Genomic DNA, 20,966 nt, shown 5'->3' on the forward strand with positions numbered 1-20,966 from the left:
GCAGCAACAAATAAAATGAACAGAACAAGTAGAGAAAACAAAAATAAGATAAAGATCAGAACAGAGGTAAGGTTTCATTTCACTTAGCCTAAAAAACAGTTGCACAGTTTAAACAGTTATGCAGCAAATATTGCTTTATTTAATCAGAAGTGCTGAAAGTTGAAAATAAGCACTCATCTTTTGTAATCTCACAGCAGGTTTCTGGAAAACAGCAGAGCAAAGGTAGAAGGCCTAACTCTCACAGCAGCTTTGAGCAAAAGGCCTAACTCACTGCAGCTTTTAGCAAACAAGCACAAACTGGTTTAAACACAGGGTATTTAATAGAATTAAACAGTTTCTTCCTAGTTTGATAAATGAAGATCAAACTGGCTTCATAATAAATTGAAGTGGTTATGATAATATGAAATGAATAATAACAATAATTGATTTTATTATAAAACTAATGAAAATTTAAATTTGGTAAGTTTAGATATTAATATTGATTGATTCAGTTCATTGAGAGTATTTATTTGTTGTGGAGGGATATATTTTTTCAGATAACTTCCTGCAACTTATTAAACTTCTTTATGAAAATTCTTTAGCTTGCATAACAGTAGGTTCATATATTTCTAAATCAATTGCAGTCACTAAAGGTACTAAACAAGCATGTCCTTTATCACCATTATTATTTCCTTTAGTTATGGCACCTTTTGCAAACTATATTAGATCAAATATGAATTCATCAAAGATATAAAAATAAATAATTTAATACTAAAATAGATCTCATTGCAGATGATTTTCTGTTAACATTAAATTATTATAATAATTCTCTCCATGCTCTCTTTAAATCAACAGAGATTTTTCAGAACATGTCAGGACAGTTTTAATGAAAGCAAAACTAAAATGCTACTTATAAATGGTAATACATATAAAATAGATAGGAAGTCCGCAAAATATACTGTAGAAGACCAAACAATTAAGTATTTTGGAATAATTTTGACAGATAACATTAATGATATAATAACTGTCAACTATAATAATAGTTTATAGATAATAAAGCATCTTATTAATAAATGGGCATTTTTACAATGGACAAGAGATTATTTTTAATCTAAGAAGAGGAGCTGGTCAGTTCCAAAAGTCTTGTTGGCACCATCGACTAAGCTATCCAAGTCTTCCCCGTTCCCATAGTGTCCATGGAATCCAGTGGGAAAGTACTTAAACCCTCAGTGCCTTAGGTGTCTGCCACTGCACCGACTATTTTGGCACCAACTGTATCAGTCGCAGTGACTTCAGTGCTTCTTCAAACCCTTGGTTCCACCTGCTTCAGTACCAAAAAAGTTTTCCTTAACAGACAGGCCCCGACCAAGATACACCCCATGAATAGACCCCTTTTTAGACCAACCTGCAAGCCCTTTCTTGGATAAACCTTGATCCCCACCTGTCTTTTTGGTCCATTACACCAAGATCCTCACAGAGTCTGACGTTTTGAGGCTGGTGGACCAGCTCCTGACGGTGAGGGGATTGTCTACTTCTTCGGTTCCTAGTCTCCCTCGGTCTGGAACTGTACCTATCTCTTGACCTGCATTTGTTCCTCTTCTGACTCCAACTGCACCTTCAGAGTTTCTGGTCCTGACAGTCCTGGTTCTGAGTGTGTCGGTGCTGATCAGATCATCATCTATAGCACTGATAACTACCCTGAGGTCTTTGGTTCTATTGGAGCCGAAGTCCTCACTGAGTCGAAGCTTCATTGTCAGTTCTAGGGAGAGTGGTTACACTTCACTTTGTTGGAGCCGTCTATGCTCTTTGGGGCATTGGCATGAGTGAGCTCGACTCCAGCTTCAGCCTCGGAGGCAGCTTCCACGGTGGCTGGGGGACCATGGTTCCGAGGGAGTCTAGCTTGGTTCCAGGCTCCCACCCCTCTGTGGGGAAGCTTGCTTTCCAGGCCATGGAGAGGGCCTTGTCCAGTGGTGGCTCACAATCTCTTCGGGCCAGCTTCCCTGCCCTTCCCCTCACCCAGAGCCACCTCCAGCCTCTGCCCTGGGACAGCGGGCACAGAAACCTCAGGATTCAACCACAGTGGTTGTGTTCTCTTCAGACACTTCCTGGCCCATCCCTCCAAGGTGGTGCCCCTGAAAAAGAAGTGCAAGAGGAAGCACTTGCACTCCCTTGAAGAGTATTACACAAAAGACACTGATTTCGATGAAGAGGAAGTTTCCCCAAGGTCACCCCTGGAAGATATCTCATTTGCAGACATATTAGAAATCCTGAAACAGAGAGGTGACTGGATGTCCCATCAGCCTTCTTCGGAGGAATCGGTATACCTGCAGGTTTTCCATGCCCGACCATCTACCTCTTGGATCTCTGTGCCCGCTGACAATCTATTTAAATTGAGTACGCAGCAGGCTTGGAAGATACCTGATTCTCCTGAGCCAATTTCCAAGAGACCAGACTGCATTTTATCAGCTCCATAGGCTTATCAATATTGGGCTAAAAGGATACCAATAGATGCCATGGTGTTTGCAGCAGCCACCAAAAAGGAACTTGCTGATAGGTTCATAGGTAGGTATTAGGCTATCGGCCCTGAGGCCAATACAAGCCCAGCCAAATAGGTACCCTGGCTTTTGACACCCAAGAAAATTATTTTCCTGTGCCACTGTCGAGCAGAGCCACAGAGGTGATCCCCGGGGTGAATTTCCTATTTCCCATCCAATCATCAAGATTTTTCTTGAAGAGTGCTAATGGGGAGCTTTGTTTGATATAGATAGGTAATTTATTCCAGAGTATGGGAAGTCTCTGGGACAGGAATCTATCCCTCCGGCATGTTCTGTTTATTGTGGTGACAAGGTTTAGGTCCCTAGAGCATGTAGCTCGGAAGGATTGGGATTTCTTTAAGTGGAGCATGTCCAACAGCTCCGGGTTTGACATAGCTTTGCATGTTAGGCAGAAATCACCTCTGAGTAGGCGGATATGGGACAGAGTAAAGCTGGAGTTTTTTGAGACGGTCTGCGTAGATCATCTGTTTGTGGCCTGTAATCCTCTTTGTGAGGTATTTCTGCGGCCTTTCCAGTTGTTGTAGATGTCTTGTGAGGTACATACCAACTGTATTCTATAATGGGTCTAATGAGTGATGAGTAGAGGGGAACAATGACCTCTTTTTTTCTGGATGAGAAACCTTTTGTGATGAGGTGTGCCATGTAGAAGGATTTCCTGACTACTGTGGTGATGTGATTATCAAAGGAGAGACTACTGTCCACCTGTGTCCCAAGGTCTCTTATCGTACTTTTGGTGTTAAGTATACTACTGCCTATGTTGTAGTTCATGGGTACAGAGTTTATACCAAAGGGGATGACAATGCACTTTTTGGCATTGAGCTTGAGGCCATAGCTTTGACACCAGGCATCTGTCTCAGTGAGGCCCTTTTGTAGGATGTCCACATCATTAGGAGTTTCGATTATGGCTCCTAGTTTGCAGTCATCTGCGAACTTCGTTAGCCAAAAACCTTCTGTGTTAGCCTGTACTTCAGAGAAGTAGATACCAAACAGGAGAGGACCCAGGACTGAACCCTGTGGTACTCCACTTGTCACTGGTCTGAAGTCGGATTTGGAGTCTGCTACTTTCACAGTGTGGGTTCTGTCAGTGAGCCAGTTGGCAACCCATCTTGTGACATAGGGATTTATACCTAGTTTAGTGAGTTTATCTATAATTCCAGAGTGGGGGATGGTGTCGAAAGCCTTGGCAAGATCTAGATAGGATGTTTGAACCACCTTACCCTTGTCTACGGCTTTGGTGACTGCTTCAAAAAAGTCTATCAGGTTTAGGAGACATGATCTGCCTTTTACAAACCCGAACTGGGTGGGGTCCAGAGTTTGGAGATTACCAATGTCTTTGTTTATAAGTTCCATGATGATACATTCCATGGCCTTGTAGACCAGGCTCGTCAGGTTAATGGGGCGGTAGTTCCCAGGTTCCGTGGTGGCTCCCCCCTTGTGGAGTGGAATAACCGTCACTGTGCACCATTCAGCAGGCACAAAGCCTGAGGTGAGGCTATGATTGAACATGGTATTTAGGTGGGGTGCCAGTTCATTCTGTAGTTCATGTAGAACACAGCCTGGGATGTTATCTGGTCCCATGGATGCTGTGTTCTTTGCTTTGGAGAGTGTGTTTTTTACCTGTGCAGCTGTGATTACAGGAACTTTGCCTTCTTCCGGTATAGAGATGCGCTCTTTAGGGGGTGAGAGGGGGGTAAAGTTAGCACTGAACCTATCTGCAGGGATGTTGGAAATATCAGTTGGGTCTGTATATTTAGTGCCATTGTGCTGTAACTCAGAGCAGATGTGAGTGTTGCCATTGAGATTCTTGACATAGCTATAGAATGCTTTGTGGTTATCATTAGAATCAGTGGCAATTTTGTTTTCGTAACTAGCTTTGGAAGATTTTATCAGGGATCGCAGCTTCTTACTGAGGCTGACCAGGTAGCTCCTCCACTCATGGGATTTTACTCTTTTTTGCAACAGTTTCTTCCTTCTGTTGTAGAGTTTGTTTATGGCAGGGGACCACCAGATTGGCTTCCTTTTTTTTGGAGGATAGCGTCTTGGTTCTGTTTGGGATAGCACAATCCATGCACTCATGTAAGTGCTTATAAAGTGTAATTGCGTAGGATTCAGTAGTCGTAACTGTATTGTCCATCTGCATGGGTGTCATGAAGTTCACCACTTCTGTCTTAAGAAGCATGAAGTTGGCTTTGGAGAAATTTTTTAATATGGTTTCCTTAATGGGGGGGGGGGGGGGCAGGATGTGGATATCTAGGGTAATTAGCTTATGGTCGGATCGGACCAATGAGGCGTTGACTTCAGGTGTGGAACACCAGTCACTCATGTTGGTAATGACTAGATCTAGGATATTGTTGCCCCTGGTGGGGGTGTGAATAAGTTGATCCAGGGCATAGGAGTTTATGAATTCCAGAAAGCGTTGAGCGAAGGAGTTGGTACATGAGTAGTTTTCCCAGTTAATGGTGGGGTAGTTGAAATCGCCCATTATTAGGGTGTTTGGTTGAACCCTAATATTTTCCAGTACATCAAGAAAAGAGGAGTGGGAATCCTGGGGCATGGTGGGTGATCTGTAGCAAGCTACAATTTGGATTGCAGTTTTGCCCAGAGTTAGTTGCACTTGGATAACCTCGGCTGCATTATGCTGAGCAACTAGCCTGGATGTGTGGATATCCTTAATGAATATGGACACACCTCTGCCTTTGGTGTTTTGGTTCAGGTTACATGGCCAAAAAAGTGTGGTATGAGTTATAGCCTGGTAGTGCAGGGGTGCTTTCTGGAGCCTTGAACCAGGTCTCAGTCACTGCACAGATATCAATGTTCTCCATTTTAAGGAGTGCCTCGAGTGAGTGCATTTTGAGATTTAGACTTCTAACATTGAGTAGCATCACCCTCATTTTTTGCTTGCCTGTTCCTGTTACGGTGGTTAATTTGTCATTTGAACCTTGCCTAAAAAAGGCACTATAAGGGCAGCAAGAACCTTAGCCAGTATCCAGAATCCCAGGGGTGACAGGTGCAGGCCATCTCTGGCAAAGCATTGTGGTCTATCGACCATGTCATCCCAGGCAGCAGATACTGGATCCCTTTAGAATGGCATCAAAAGCGTAGTCAATTGTTGAAGTCAATCATTTTGTCCTTGTGCTGCGGCATCAGAAGCTTAGCCAATTGTTGAAGTCAATCATTTTGTCCTTGTACTGCGGCATCATTCTGGGTGATGGCAGAATGCTACTCAGGGCTAGGGTCATACCTGCCTGGGCTACAAGATCAGAGAGCTCTTCCATGTCTCTTTTCATGTAGTCTGGGGAGGTACGTCTCAGGTCGTTCACACCAATATGGACAATGACAGAATCATATTTGTACTTGTTGTGGAGTGACCTGAGTGCGTGGGTTATGTGGCAGATCCTGGAACCCGACAGACAGCTGACAGTAACCTTCTCCTTGTTTAGCCTGGTAAGTGGGACATCAGTGTGCCTGACTATAGAGTCACCTATGACTAGTGTGTTGGGTACGTTGTTTTGCCTTATTGGCTGTGGTTGAGTGGCACACTGAGTCTGCGGGCTGTGTGTCATTTGGGTTGTGTTGGGGTGGAGGTTGCTTGCATTTCTGTTTTGGAGGTCTCTGTTGCTTGAGCAGATTATTATTGAGAACCTCTGCGAATGTTTTTGTGTTTCTATGTGTGGATTTTGTTGGTGTAGATTTAGTGAGACTATGTGATGAGTGTGGTGTGGTGCAAGTGTTTACCTTCTCCTCTTGACTGTCAAGTTCAGTCTTGATTGGAGAGAGCTTTACCTCCAGTTTGGCTAGATAAGTGCATCTCTCACAGGTTGTAGTATTGGGTGGTAGGAGGAGAGAGTTGTCTGTGTACATGAGGCAATTTCTACATTGCCTCAAGATGCCCAGATTCATCAGATAGACAGGAAAGAACACTGGGAGCTGACCCTTGGACATGCCTGAATGCAAAACTATTTTCCTTTTGAGAGTCTTACTATCCATCCACCTAACAAAGAGTCTAGAGCAATAGATAGATTTGGGAAGTGAGTATACGCATCATCAAACTTTGTGCTCAGGTCCTTGAACTTTATGGCACATTTTACGAGACTCCAATGGGATCTGATAAAGCAGCTATCAGATACTCTGACAGCAGCCGTAGCTGAGGGAGTGCAGGATAAAGTAGCTTCCCTGCTGGCAACCCTTGAGTCAGTATCTAATTCATCCATGATGCTCATTGTGCATGCAGCCGAAGGGACATCTAGGGCAGCGGGTTCTGGCGTAGCGTTGTGGAGCCACACCTGGATGCTCTTATGTGAGTTTGTGGAGCCATTCAAGTCTTCTTTCTTCAATGCTGCTTTTGAAGGAACATCCCTTTTTAGTCCCAAAGTCAAAGAGACCTTCAGCAGATGTGAAAAAGATGGAAAGACGCTATATGCCGTAGGCATACGCTTTTCCATTCCTCAGTGGTCTTACTGCAGGAACCAGAGGAGTGGAAGCTATGGTTCAAAAAATGCCATGGATCTTTCCAGGACTCGTGGTAACGACTCCCTCCGGGGCAAAAGGGGGAGTTATAATGGAAGACACCATGCACAAGGCAGAGGTGGCCTGCAAAATCAAAGTTCCAGGGATTTATTCCCTGGTAACTCCTACCAGCGCTCCTTACTGGTGGCCCAATTGCTGTCTTCTGGAGGCAGTCAGGGGATGATTATCCCTGCACCTATTGGCCTGGCTAAACATAACAACTAACAAGTGGTGCAGGGGATCATAACCAGACATTACAATATCCTCTTCTCAGAAAAACCCAGGCAACCAGAAAGAATCCCAAATATCCCACCCCGGTCTCAGGGATGTAGAAGTCTTAGAAATTCAAAAACTGCTCAACAAAAGAGGCATCCATACAGTCCCAGCAGACCAAATAAGATCCAGCGTTTACTTAAGATTCTTTTTATTGCTAAAGAAAACAGGAGACTGGAGACCGATTTTTTTATCTCATTGTGTTGAACAAGTCTGGCCAACAAACCATATTTCGGATGGTTACTTCTCAGTCTATTCTTCCATTCTTAGAAAAAGATGATTGGATGTGCTCTATAGATCTTCAGGGAGGGTATTATCACAAAACATGAACAAACATTCCAGAAGATACCTGCACTTCCGTCTGGGAGCTAGTCATTAGCAGTTCAGAACCCTGTCCGTTGGTCTCACCACAGCCCCCTGGGTGTTCACCAAAAGCATAGCAGTGGTAGCAGCTCACTTCAGACTGCAAGGATTCTGCTTAACCACACCCACCAGACATCTACTGTTGTGGGAAAGGAACTATATACTTCAAGCTTGTTCCTGGCCAGGAATCACTGTAAACTATAAAAAAAATCCCATCTTGAGCCAACAAAAAAGTTAGAATTTCTAGGAGCGGTCTTTGACACAAACACTTGTATCTCGTCTCTTCCCTTAGAGAGACTTTGAAGAATAAAATTGCAAGTTAGCCAGATTATTCGTGCCAAAAAAGTGACTGCAAGATTGTTGTTACAAACTCTAGGATCAATGGCAGCCAACATCACTTTAGTTCCCCTTGTGAGGTTTCACATGCGGATCCTACAATGGTTCTTGGCGTCACAATGGTCTTTACTGAATCAGCCAGTGTCCTATCAGGTATTGATCACCAATTTATGCAAGAAAGACCTGAATTGGTGGCTTCATTCAAACGAAATTTTGTCAGGCTGTCCCTTTGTCACTCCTCAACCCCAAGCCATAGTGACCACTGAGGCATCCCAGATGGGGTTGGGGGCATTATCTGGGAAGCACAGTGCAAGGCACTTTGTCCCTGTTAGAGGCCAATTTGCACATCAGTGTTGTATAGATGAGGGCAGTGTTTTGGGTGTTGCAGGCATTCCAAGACACCCTCCCCTTGGGAACGATTGCGATTCAAACAGGCAATATGTCAGTTGTATTTTCATCTGACTGCTGTGTAATTGCAATGCACATTCCGGGGAGCTGCAGTGTGTTTGCAGACAAATTGAGCAAATGCATCCTAATGGCTCACTAGTGGTCTCTCAATCTTTTAGTGATGGAAAGGATATTCCACCGATGGGGCCAGCCTTGCTGCAACCTTTTTGCATCCCCCTGAACAAAAATTGCAGCAGCTACTTTGCCCTGCTTCCCCCACCGGGGGAGACACTGAGAGACGCTGTCCTGCATGACTGCCCCCCTGGTCTTCTGTATGCTTTCCCCCAGATACCTCTCATTCCCCAGTTTCTGAAGAAAGCCAGCAGGTTGAAGAACAGAATAATTTCTCATTGCTCCATTCTGGTCTCGACAGATATGGTTCCCTTTTCTTTTGGCCTCATCTAATTTAGAAACTTTGGACCCTGGACCCAGTTCTAGACCTCTTGTCCCATCCAGAGGGGCTTGTTAGTCTGAATCTTGAAAATCTCAAGATCACTGCATGGATACTCCAGTTCCAATGATTGCCAGTCATACTAATCTCACCACCCCATTTCAGTAAATTGTTCTAGCCTCCCAAAAACCTTCAACTAGAAGATTATACAACAGTAAGTGGCAAAAATTTTCAAAATGGACTACAGAGAATAATATTGATCCTTACTCTACGTCAGTTGAAAAGATCTTAGAAGTCTTAGCATTTCTTTTTGATACAGGGGCATCCTCCTCTATGGTACGAGTACATCTAGCTGCTATTTCCAACTTTCACAATGGTTTAAATGATACAGCCCTAATGTCCCACAAACTGTGTAAAGCTTTTCTGAAAGGAACCTTGATGCTAAGACCTCCATACAAGAATCCTTCCACACCTTGGGACTTGAATCTGATGCTACAGTCCGTAATATATTCTCTTTTCAAGCCAGCTGCAAATTATGATTTGAAGTATTTATCTTGGAAAACTTTATTTTTGATTGCTATTATTTCTGCTAGGAGAATTTCAGTACTACAAGCCTCATCTTGCAAGTCTCCTTACCTGATCTTCTATAAAGATAGGGTGTCCTTCTGAACTAATCCATCATTTCTACCAAAAAGAGTGTCTGAGGCAAATATCAACCCAATTATACAACTTCCTGTATTTTTTCCCAGTTTTTCAAACAGAGATGAATACTGTCTACATTTGCTGGATGTTCATAGACAATTATGTTTTTTCCCTCCACAGAACAAACTAATTCAGAAAATCTGACCAGTTATTTGTTTCCTTTTCTCCACCTACCCTGGGCAAACCAGTCCGCAAGGTTACTGTAGCAAAATGGCTCAATGACTGTATAACCTTCATTTATAATAAAAGGAAAGTGCAACTACCAGGTCCTGTTAAGGCACATTCTACAAGAACTATAGCCTCTTCTGTAGTATTTCATTCCAGAGCTTCTATAGACAATATCTATGTGGCGGCTACTTGGGCATTCCCACATACCATTATTACCCATTACAAGCTGGATCTGGTCTCTAGGGGATGAGCATCATTTGGCTCAATGGTGGTCAGGAATATTCTTTCATGAGACCTCCCAAGATTTAGGTAGCTGGAAACTCTGTCCCACAGTCAAGGATTAAGTGAAGATTGACAACATCAGATAAAGAAGTTATGTCTTACCATAACGTTCCATCTCTGTAGTCAATCTTCACATATCCTTGGCATGCCCACCCTCCTTTCCCCCTGCCTCTTGGGTTTCTTGGTGGAATGGATGCATCCCAATAAATTGGATTTCCTTTTAAGAATACAGATGTTTTCTCTGATCTGTTATTTCCTGTCTATCACTGTTTATGCAAATTCGATCTGAGGTAATCCTGAGAGGAGCATTATGGTTAAAGCTGGGCTCGAGAATTGTTTGGAAGGTGTGAGTTGGAATAATGGCTGAGTCGGTTCTGAGTTACAGAACCGACCCCACAGTCAAGGATAAATGAAGATCGCAACACAGAAGGAATGTTATGGTAAGACATAACTTCTTTTTAACAACTTTCATTGGTTGTTAAAATATTATTTTTCAGAGAGTAGAAATAAACAAATTAGCTCATTATATATTACTAAAATGGTGTACATATTTAAAAATTTTATATATAAAAATCCAGAATATAAAATATGTTATTTATTATTCCTTATAATCTACACAAAATATAGTATTGATACATTTATTTTATCAAAAAATATAAAATTTAAGGAAAACAATTGATATATTGGCATTAATTGATAAAAGATGAGAGAATATATCTACTCATTATATTATAAATAAATTTGATATAAAGAAATGTAACTCAGTACACAGATTTGCAGACAATCTATTGAACATAAGATTGAATTAATTCAACCAACAATAAGAAGCACATTTCCTACATTTATAGAGATTTTAATCATTTCAGATTGTCAGAATATAATTGATAAAGTTTATTTGTCTAAGATATATAAAATGGTTAAAACAAACAAATTATATTGTAAAGAAAATTACTGGAATTATTTTAGATCAATTAATAGTTATTCTCCAAGTGAAGAAGGTACAAAATCAATGTTAATTATCATCAAAAAGGACTATTCTTTCATTGCATTGGAGATTATTTTCCTGAAAATGTGTACATAGAAATTTCATTACATCACATAAAGTTGAACTAATGTACTAAAATAATCTTGGACATTGGAGATGTAAATTACATGTAAAAGCTGATTAGCAGTATATGTTTTAGGATTCCTCATTGCTTAAGCCATTTTAGGAAAATTTCAGTTCCTTTTTATAGGCTATTTTTAATGATACGTTTAATCTAACTAAATCTTTGATTTCATTTAATGTACCAATTCCTAAATGTGTTGCCAGAACAAAATGTCCTCTTCTGAGCAGTGCACTGGCTATGGCAAGAAAGGTCATTACCAAAAACTGGGGGAATGAGACTACTCCTACATTTAAAACGGTTATTAACATTGCTAACAATGTATGTCAACTTGAACTAGTTACAGTCAAGACAAGATCAGATAGAGTCACTTCATACTATAATATTTGGTTGAAATGTAAAACGTTGTTAGACAAAAATAGATGATAGTTAAATAATGTTAAAAGTTGAAATATCAAAGATTTTATGCTTATTTAAATAGACACCTTTGCAAATAGTTGATTTATTATCTGTTGATAAGAATTTTTGTATATAGCTATTTATTGTATTAGTTTTAATGTTATATATTGTCAAGTGGATTTTAAAATTTTAATAAATAGAAATAATAAAAAAGGATTTCCTTATATACCAGGATACATACCAATTTGGTTTTATAAAAGAAATATTATGTCTGCTCAGCCTAGTTGTGTTCTTTCAAAGGGTTACTGAGCTCAAGGATAAAGGGCATACAGACCACACCGCCTTCCTGAGTCTTGCCAAACCTTTGATGCTATCGATACTCTATGCAAAATTATTGACAAACTCTCCCAACTCATTAAGCCAAATGTAGTTTGCTGGATAGCTAGTTGGCTACTCTGATAGATTAAATCCCTAGCTCTCTGCTTAGATTCATATAAGTTCTGAGGGGTGATTTTGATTATCCTTCCATGCTTTGAACAACAATGCACTCTTTGAACTCCTTCATCTAAGCAGAACCATTACACTTAAGCAAACACCAGCTGTAGTGACCTACATACCCACATTAGCAGTACTAGCCGGTGCAACAAATACTTTAGCCAACATATGCTCCATTTGTGGAATAGGTATCCTATACATATCAAGCAGAGTTGGCCATAAGCTTAATGGAAACTTATAAACCTGACAACCTGTGTAAAACTATAAGGTGCTTATTTTTGATTGCTTAAAGATACAGTTGTTTAGTTGTTTGGGCTCTATAATTTGCAAAACTATTGTTCTAATAGGTAGGTACAAGGGCCTACGTAAGCCTAGCCAGCAAAGTACCATAGCTTACGCCACCCAAGAAAGTTATTTTCCTGTGCCACTGTCCAGCAGAGACACAGAAGTGATCCCCGGGTGTATTTCCTATTTCCCATCCACTCATCAAGATTTTTCTTGAAGAGTGCTAATGAAGAACTTTGCTTGACATAGATGGGTAGCTTGTTCCAGAGTATAGGAAGTCTCTAGGACAGGAATCTATCCCTCCAGCATGTCCTGTTTATTGTGGTGACAAGGTTTAGGTCCCTAGAGCATGTAGCTTGGACGGATTGGGATTTCTTTAGGTGTAGCATGTCCAATAGCTCTGGGTTTGACATAGCTTTATATGTTAGGCAGAGATCACCTCGGAGTAGGTGGTATGCTACGGAGTAAAGCTGGAGTTTTTTGAGGCTGTCAGTGTAGGGCATTTGTTTGAGGCCAGTAATCCTCTTTGTGAGGTACTTCTGTGGCCTTTCGAGCTGCTGCAGATGTCTTGTGAGGTACATTCCAAAAGGGGCGTTGTACTCTATAATGGGTCTAATGAGTGACGAGTAGAGGGGAACAATGACCTCTTTTTTCCTGGCTGAGAACCCTTTTATGGTGAGGTGTGCCATGTAGAAGGACTTCCTGACTACTGTGGTGATGTGACTATCAAAGGAGAGACTACTGCCCACCTGGGTCCCAAGGTCTCTTATCATGCATTCGGTGTTAAGTAGATTGCTGCCTATGTGGTAGTTCATGGGTACAGAGTTTTTACCAAAGGGGATGACACTGCACGTTTTGGCATTGAGCTTGAGGCCATGGCTCTGACACCAAGTATCTGTCTCAGTGAGGCCCTTCTGTAGGATGTCCACATCATTTGGGGACTTGACTATGGTTCCTAGTTTGCAGTCATCTGCGAACTTCGTCAGCCAGAGGCCTTCTGTGTTAGCCTGTACTTCAGAGAAGTAATGGGAAGATAAGGTATTTGACATTAATCCACACAAATTTAAACTTATTAAAAGTGGGTTAAGTCATGCATGGTAATTATCACTTTCACTGAATTAATATATTAATTATATAACTAAAAAAAACAACAAATTAAACACATTTGAGTTTAATGACATCAAAAACTGCAGCGTGGGGGAGAAATAGATGGCTGCTATCCTATAGACATTACAACTCCTGGCTCTTCTACACTTTTCAAGAAAATCCAGTTAGAAAGATACTAAGCGGCAACTAAAAAATGATAATACTCAACTAGAAATACAAAAGAATTCATTACCTACCTGTTACTGGAACTGAATGTTATCTTTCTTGGTTGTAAGTTATTGTGGATTGAACTCCAGTACTAAACTGCCATGAGGTATTAAGGGTCTTTATTAGCATACCGAGACATAAGGAAAACTCTAAAATGTCAAATGATGAATTGAATATGGAGACTGTAACTACTAAAACAAAATTCTCAGTACTTGCTTCTCTGGAGAAAGACATTATGTCAAAAAGTCCAAGAACTGGGAAACAACAGGATACAGTAAACCCCACTGGGAAATCAAAAACGGACCAACCGGCAAATGTGGAAGACCTAAAAACTGCCCTTCAACCGATACACCAAGCAGTTAAGGATCTCACCATGCAACTCCAAATGTTCGGTGAGTCCTTTAATCAAATAATGTCAAGGATGGAAAAAAAACGAAAAGAAGATCGCAGTCAACAAAATCAAAATTGAAAAGCTACGGTATCATTCGGAAAGTAACCTGAAACTCATCCAAGAGAAGCAAGCAAAACTTACGGACTTAGAAGCCCCTTCAAGACGAAATAATATTATTATCAGGGGCATTCTGGAATAAATTTCACATCCTGACCTAATATCAACAATCATACGGATATTAACGGTTCTACTTGAAAATCCTAAAGAGGTGAAGCAAATAAATATAGAAAGGGCTCACTGTGCACTACCTGTATCACAGAATGCAGGCAATCCGAGACAGATCTATGTAAAACTGTTAAACTACCAACATGTCCTGAAAATTCTACAAGCTTCTAAAAAGAAAGGCTCACTCACCTGGAACAGGTACAGGATCTCCTTCCTGCAAGATCTTCCTCTTCAGATTAGGCAAGCAAGACAGCCTCTGTCACTTTACTGCCTATAGCTAATCCAGAAACAAATTAAGTTCCACATGAAATTCCTGAGTACCTTGTCATTTACTTACTGAGATTCTAAATACTCAATAGTAAATACTACAGAAGCTAAAGATATTTTTATGAAGATCTTTCAGAAAATACCTAAATTAGTTCCGTCTGCTACCTGACTCAAAACGGAGTATATCCTGATGGCACCATCACTTGCTTTCTGTGCAGGGCTTTTTGGCGAGCTGATTGTTGTTATGGATAGGCCAGAGATCCCTTTAAAGGCTCCAATAGCACATAAATATTTCTGGAACATAAATTAGAAACTGGAGTTTCTTATCGGAACTTTAGGTAAGGAACAAAATGTATCCACCTCTTCCTTCCTGTGATGCAGCCCCTGTCCCATAATAATGATCCAGTTGGTATCTGCCAGTGATAAACTGCTTTCTTCTTTTTTTAAGTAAATTGTTGAGGTAAGCCTCCACTATCAGTAGTCTTCATTTATTGGTTGGACACAAACCAAAGGATAGAGAGCAACAACGTCCCATCTTCAATTTAACTGTGGTCAGTACTGTATTGGGTATGTGAAAAACTGCAAACGATCTCAACTAAATTTCAGTTGGAACTGTTATCTGACTTGGTTTCTAGTTTAACTATTTTATATGCAATCAGGTTATGTGAACACTTAGCTACGCACTGCAGTTGCCTTTTAATGTAAAGGTAATATGTTTTGGCTCTCTCGGATCTTTGTTTTTAGAAATAGCGGTTAAATCTGGTGCTAGTTTTTACAACAAGAAAGGTCATGAATCTAATCAGTATATGAGATCGGAAGCAAAATTTCCTTTGACTATGCAGCGGGAATGTTACAAGCAAAAAATTTTGCCCTGATGCGTGCAAATTTAATTCATCACAAGATCTGCTGTGTGTAGTGCATAACTATAGAGATTTAGGAAGACAGTATCTTATGAAGTACTAAGTCATTTTATAACAGTCATGATGAAAAGTATCTCAGTGTTATGATGAATACACTGCCGCCCTATATAACAAAGGCATGAATAAGACACTATCCACTGGGACATCTCACATGAATGTAAAGACAACTCATAAACACAAATGAAGATTAAGTTTCACCTCCTAACTTTGAAATTTGTAGGCGGGTACTGTCACTCTACAATTTTGTAATCATAACTAATCACAGTGTTATGGTTTGGCATACTCACTACTTTAAACATGCTAATTATTCTTATACTGCTACTTGTCAAGATGATGACTTTTCTTTCCTTTTATCAGCTGCAATGGTGGTGTGATGCTTTACTCTTCCTTTTGTAGATGCTGGGCAATCTTTTGCTGAATTAGTTATTTCTGACATCTATATTGGCAATGATAAATTCCTTGTTGAGTAGCGCAGACCACCACATTATTGCCAAATAAGATATTTTCCTTATGAGCCTTGCATTATAGAAGAAGCAGTAGATTTGAGTACAAGATAGTATAAACCTAAATATTGTTTGTTATCAATGTTATGCAAATATGCATGTATGTTTTTGTTGTTGTTATTTGTATAAGTGAACGTGTCATTCTCAGACCGTTTCCATTCATGACATGAGCTATTAAGACAAACATAATTATAAGGTATTTGTGAATGGCTAAGTGTAACCAAACACAGGTAAACTGTTTTAAAAATGCATTCAGACTTATTTCAGGACAATGTGCAAGTTAGTAAATTTTACTACTCTGTTTATTAAATTGAGGAATGGTGTTTTTTTTCTTTTCAATGCTGAGAACTTGCCTAGATGAGGAGCAGTTTTGGATTCATTACTGTATTTAAAATATTGGGGGAATATCGGGGTTCAGATCTTGGGGTCTTGTGCTTATAGGTGCAGATGGTACAGTACTTAGCTTCAGTAATTGGCCTGTAAACTTGAAATAATCCAGAATTAATACCCAGACTATGTCAGTTTATGCAATGAGAGAATGGTATATAGCCAGCCATATTATGCTAGTTAATAGCAGGTAACAATTTATTTTATCATTATTTAGCTGTGCCGTCTGCACTTAAATTCCGGAATTATATGGTTCATTAAAGATTCTATTTTCAAACTAGAGGGAAAAATAGAGTAGAATATTCATTGAAATAACAGTTAATAGGAGACACAGGTTTTAAATATTCTTATATTGTTGTGCAGGTGTTAAGTTGATTTATTTTGAGGTTTGAGTCTCTCATATTTTTGATATATATGTGATATCCGTGTACATTACAAGCTTGGTGGTTTCTGACTGAACACCTCGAAGAGCTACGTAATTAGTTGAGGGTGGTTTGTATCGGGATAGGTTTGCTAGGCTTTTTCTGCTTAACTTCTGTTTTTAGCATGGGGAAAATCAAACTATTTGTTATGCATTGTGATATTACAGGTTTTCGTAAATGTTGCTTTTATCTTATTTTAATGTTACTGCTCTTTATCTTTCCCCTCTCTTCTAGGCCTGGTGAGATTGTGGTTAGGCACGAGGTTAGGGCAAGAAGAGATATATGCCATTTATCTAATCAATCTAAGATAATCCTGCTATGTTCTGTTCTGTTTGTTTCCATGTACCATTTCTGTTTAATTTGGTGCATAGTAGTACAGACTGTGGGAGACTGATTCTTGGAATGTGAGGGGGATTCAACTAGCTAAGAAAAGTAAACTGTTTTTTTTTCCTTGCCTATAAATCTAAAGCTAAGATAATTTTAATTCAAGCAACACACATGAAAAGAACAATTGTCACAATCTATAGAGAGAAAGATGATAATAGGTTAGGGAAAAGAAACAAATAGCGCCAGGGTGGCTATAATAGTCAAGAATTATTTCCAGGATAATATAATGCATACATTATGAAGTGACTCAGAAGGTAGGCGGTGCTATCTGGTTTTCAAAACTCCCCATACTGCTAAACCTATTCTGATTCTAAATATCTATGCACCTTGTAGTAAACAACAAAACTTTTTCATGTCTCTATATAAAGTACTCTCCCCATTCCGAAATCATTACTTACTCCTAGGGGGACTGGAATGCATACCAAAATCCATTAGAAGATAGAACAAATTCAAGTAAACCATATAATTCTCAAGCAACGACTACGCTGTCAGAATAAAAAAAAAAAACGATTTTGCACTATTTGACCTTTATAATCACCAGAATCAGTATGCAGTGAAGGATAAATTTACATACTTTTCACAATGCCATAAAACGTGGTCTAGGATTGATTTTTTTTTAATCTCAGACTTCTTTTTAAGTTTGGGTTATAAATATCATTTTGATATTTTTTTTCTGACCACTCTAAAATTACGCTTCAGATAAACTGGTCATACAGACAGAATTTGAAATATAGGGGGTACAATTGGACCCTAAACCCTATCCTACTTTTAAAGAATGATATAGAGGAAGAAATAAAGATGATATTAGATGAACTATTGGAAAAAAATACCCCTATCTCATCTTCCCTTAGATATTGAATGGGCTACTGCCAAAGCAATGATAAGAGGTTTACTCATTAACAAAGCAACTCATTACAAAAAACTTATAAAGAGAAAGAAAGTTTAATTAAAAGAAGTATTTCCAAACTGGAATCAGAATTGCAAGTAAACTTCTAAAAAGAAAACGAAAATCAGTTACTCAACTTTCATAAAGAGCTTTACATGCTCAGTGTGAATCAATTAACATTCCATGAGACTAAAATATTAGTTAACTATGCAGAAGAGGCACAAATCCCATCTAGATTCCTGGATCATCTAATTAATCTTAAGACATACTTGCCCACTATCTCTGAAATAGCCCAAAATAATAGATCTTACAGCTCCAGTGAAGAGATTCTTAACTTTTTTTGAAAATGTATATACAAATTTATATGGAGAGCAAGACTCCTTTGTGACTGAACTTGAGAAAGCTCATATCCTACAACAATTAAAATTCCCAAAGTTAAACCAAAAACAACAAAAAAAGCCCTTTCATTTCCTATTTCCCAACAAGAAGTCATCAAAGTAATTAACAACCTAAAATCCAATAAGACACCAGGACCTGATGGTTTTAATGCAGAATTTTACAAAGCCTTTGTCCAAGAATCTCTAAAGTGTTACTACTCCTTTTTAACTACTTTATACATAATACAATTACAGACACCCACTTTAATTCATCAAAAACTATCCTCAATCTCAAAGAAAATGCTAATCCTAAAGATCCTAAGAGTTATAGACCCATTTCCCTAATTAATTTAGACACTAAACTACTTACTGCTTTTATTGCTAATAGGCTAAACAGTTTAATATCAGAGATTACCTCACCGGAGCAAACAGGCTTCATTCCTCTTAGACAAACGTGTGACAATATACTTACAGTGGAACCACTAATGAACTGTTCTCAACAATACAATTATCCAATATTTACATTAGTTGTAGATATCTGTAAGGCCTTTGATAGAATGAACTTAAACTTCTTACTCTTGGTACTACCTCATTTTGTATTCCCCGCAAGTTTTATCCAATTTATCAAGTTGATATTTGATAAAGCCTATACCTCTTTATATATAAATAGAGGTACCGCAAAAAGAATTCCCATTAAAAATAGAACTCTCCAAGGGTGTCCATTATCTCCTTACCTTTTTAATTTGTATATGGAACCCTTATTCTAACTCATTAACCAAAGTACTTTTCATCGTCCCCCATCGATCTTAAGTACTAAAATTATTTTATCAGCATTTACAGATGATCTGAATTTATATTTTACCCAACCAAGTTCTGACATATCGAAATTATTGAAGTCAATTGAAAGCTTCTCTTACATTTCTAATTATAAAATTAACCCTGACAAATCTGCTGCTTTCCCACTTAACTTGTCAGATCTCCTATCTTTATACCCTTGCCCAATGGAAATCAAAATAAAACAATCAATGAAATACTTAGGAGTTTCATTCTATCAAGACACCAAGGAATTCTACCAAAATAATATTGTTCATGTATGGAATAGCATAAAACAAAATTGCGATAAATGGGATAAACTTAAATTACCCTTTTTGTCTAAAGTTGCCATTGTTAAGATGAATACTTTGTCAAGGTTAATATATATTTTCACAGCTCCTCAGCTAATAATACATAATTAATTCTTTAAAAAGTTGCGCACTACTATGGCTACATTTATCTGGTCGACTAAATCAGTTAGGATTTCTTATTATAAATTGATGTGGCCTAAAGAAAATGGGGGTCATAACCTTCAAAATTTTGGGCTTTATTTTGACATCATCAGCAGCAGTAGACTACTCAGAATTGTGGAGTATGATGTGAGGGGTGCCTCCTGGTCCCCTACATGGTTAGAAATTCACCATAAGTGTGTAAAATAATTTAAGATTAATACCAAAGCCATTCAGGGCTGGTAACTCGGCACGTAAAAATCCACTACCAAACATTAGCGGACAGGAGTTCTGCTGTGGCGACCTCTAACCGGGATAAGCCGAAAGACACAACAACCAAAGCCATTCCTTTCCTCAATAAGAGAACCCTGAAAATCTATAAATTCCTTACTCTTATAAAATTTTGTATAAGTAGAGTACAGAAAACTTTTGAATCACTGAATCTATTTGAGGCATTCAATACTTTGCAACCAATTCACCTTAATGCAAATTTAAAATTAAGTAATATAATGTTGAACTTAAATAATTTCCCCTTGCTAAGAGATAAACAAGTGAGCGACTTCTTTCTTCTGCGAAACTGTACCATCGCGGGGATGAGATCTACTCTAAAACTTCCCAAAAGCTATAGATAATATTATTTTAAGACAGATCAAGGAAATGTGCATTAACTATTTATATAACAGTAACTTAGTAGAGAATGATATAGAGGTCTGAGTCCCTTTTGAAATTCATGCTATTGAAGAAGAAAATGATTACAAACACATGCAATCTAATTGCATCAGTTAAATATCAGAATAACATATTGTTCTCAAATTACTGGTCTAAGGTAAACCCATTAATCACTACCAAGCAAATGAAACAATCTATACAATTGACAGCTAAGCTAATCCCCCTCAAAAAACTTTCATATATGCACCTTAGGATACTCAGTAATGCTTATCGTGCACCCACAATCTCAAATTCAATCCTTCAATTTCATTCCTTTGTCCTTATTGTGAGTCTCAAAAAGCTGATCTCCTGCATATATTCTGGAGCTGTAAATGTGTCTACAAGCTTTGGAATTCCCTTAAAGTTCAGTTGAAAAAATAGGGTATGAAAAATCAACCCTCTCTTGGGAGTTTGCTATGCTACACATTCCTCCCTCTGACTTGACTAAAAGGGATTTAAGTGCCTTGATCACACTTTTCATGTTAATCAAACTATATATTACTGTAAATTGGATAGATAAATTATTGGTCACATGGGAGGGGTTTAAACAAATGGCAATCAAGCATCTTACAGCTCATAAACTCGTGATCTCTAATAAGAAAAGATACTCACATTATGTTGAGCTCTGGA

General features: G+C 38.9%; 1 protein-coding gene across 2 annotated transcripts in view; it reads left to right on the forward strand.

Annotated features, from left to right (window-relative positions):
* Positions 1-20,966, forward strand: part of UCKL1 (uridine-cytidine kinase 1 like 1) — a 1,578,412-nt gene that overhangs the window by 1,239,705 nt on the left and 317,741 nt on the right. The gene's annotated exons all lie outside the window — the stretch shown is intronic.

This window comes from Protopterus annectens, chromosome 12.part0 (assembly GCF_019279795.1).
Source record: "Protopterus annectens isolate FY-2018-M chromosome 12.part0, PAN1.0, whole genome shotgun sequence".
Classification (NCBI taxonomy): Eukaryota; Metazoa; Chordata; order Ceratodontiformes; family Protopteridae; genus Protopterus; species Protopterus annectens.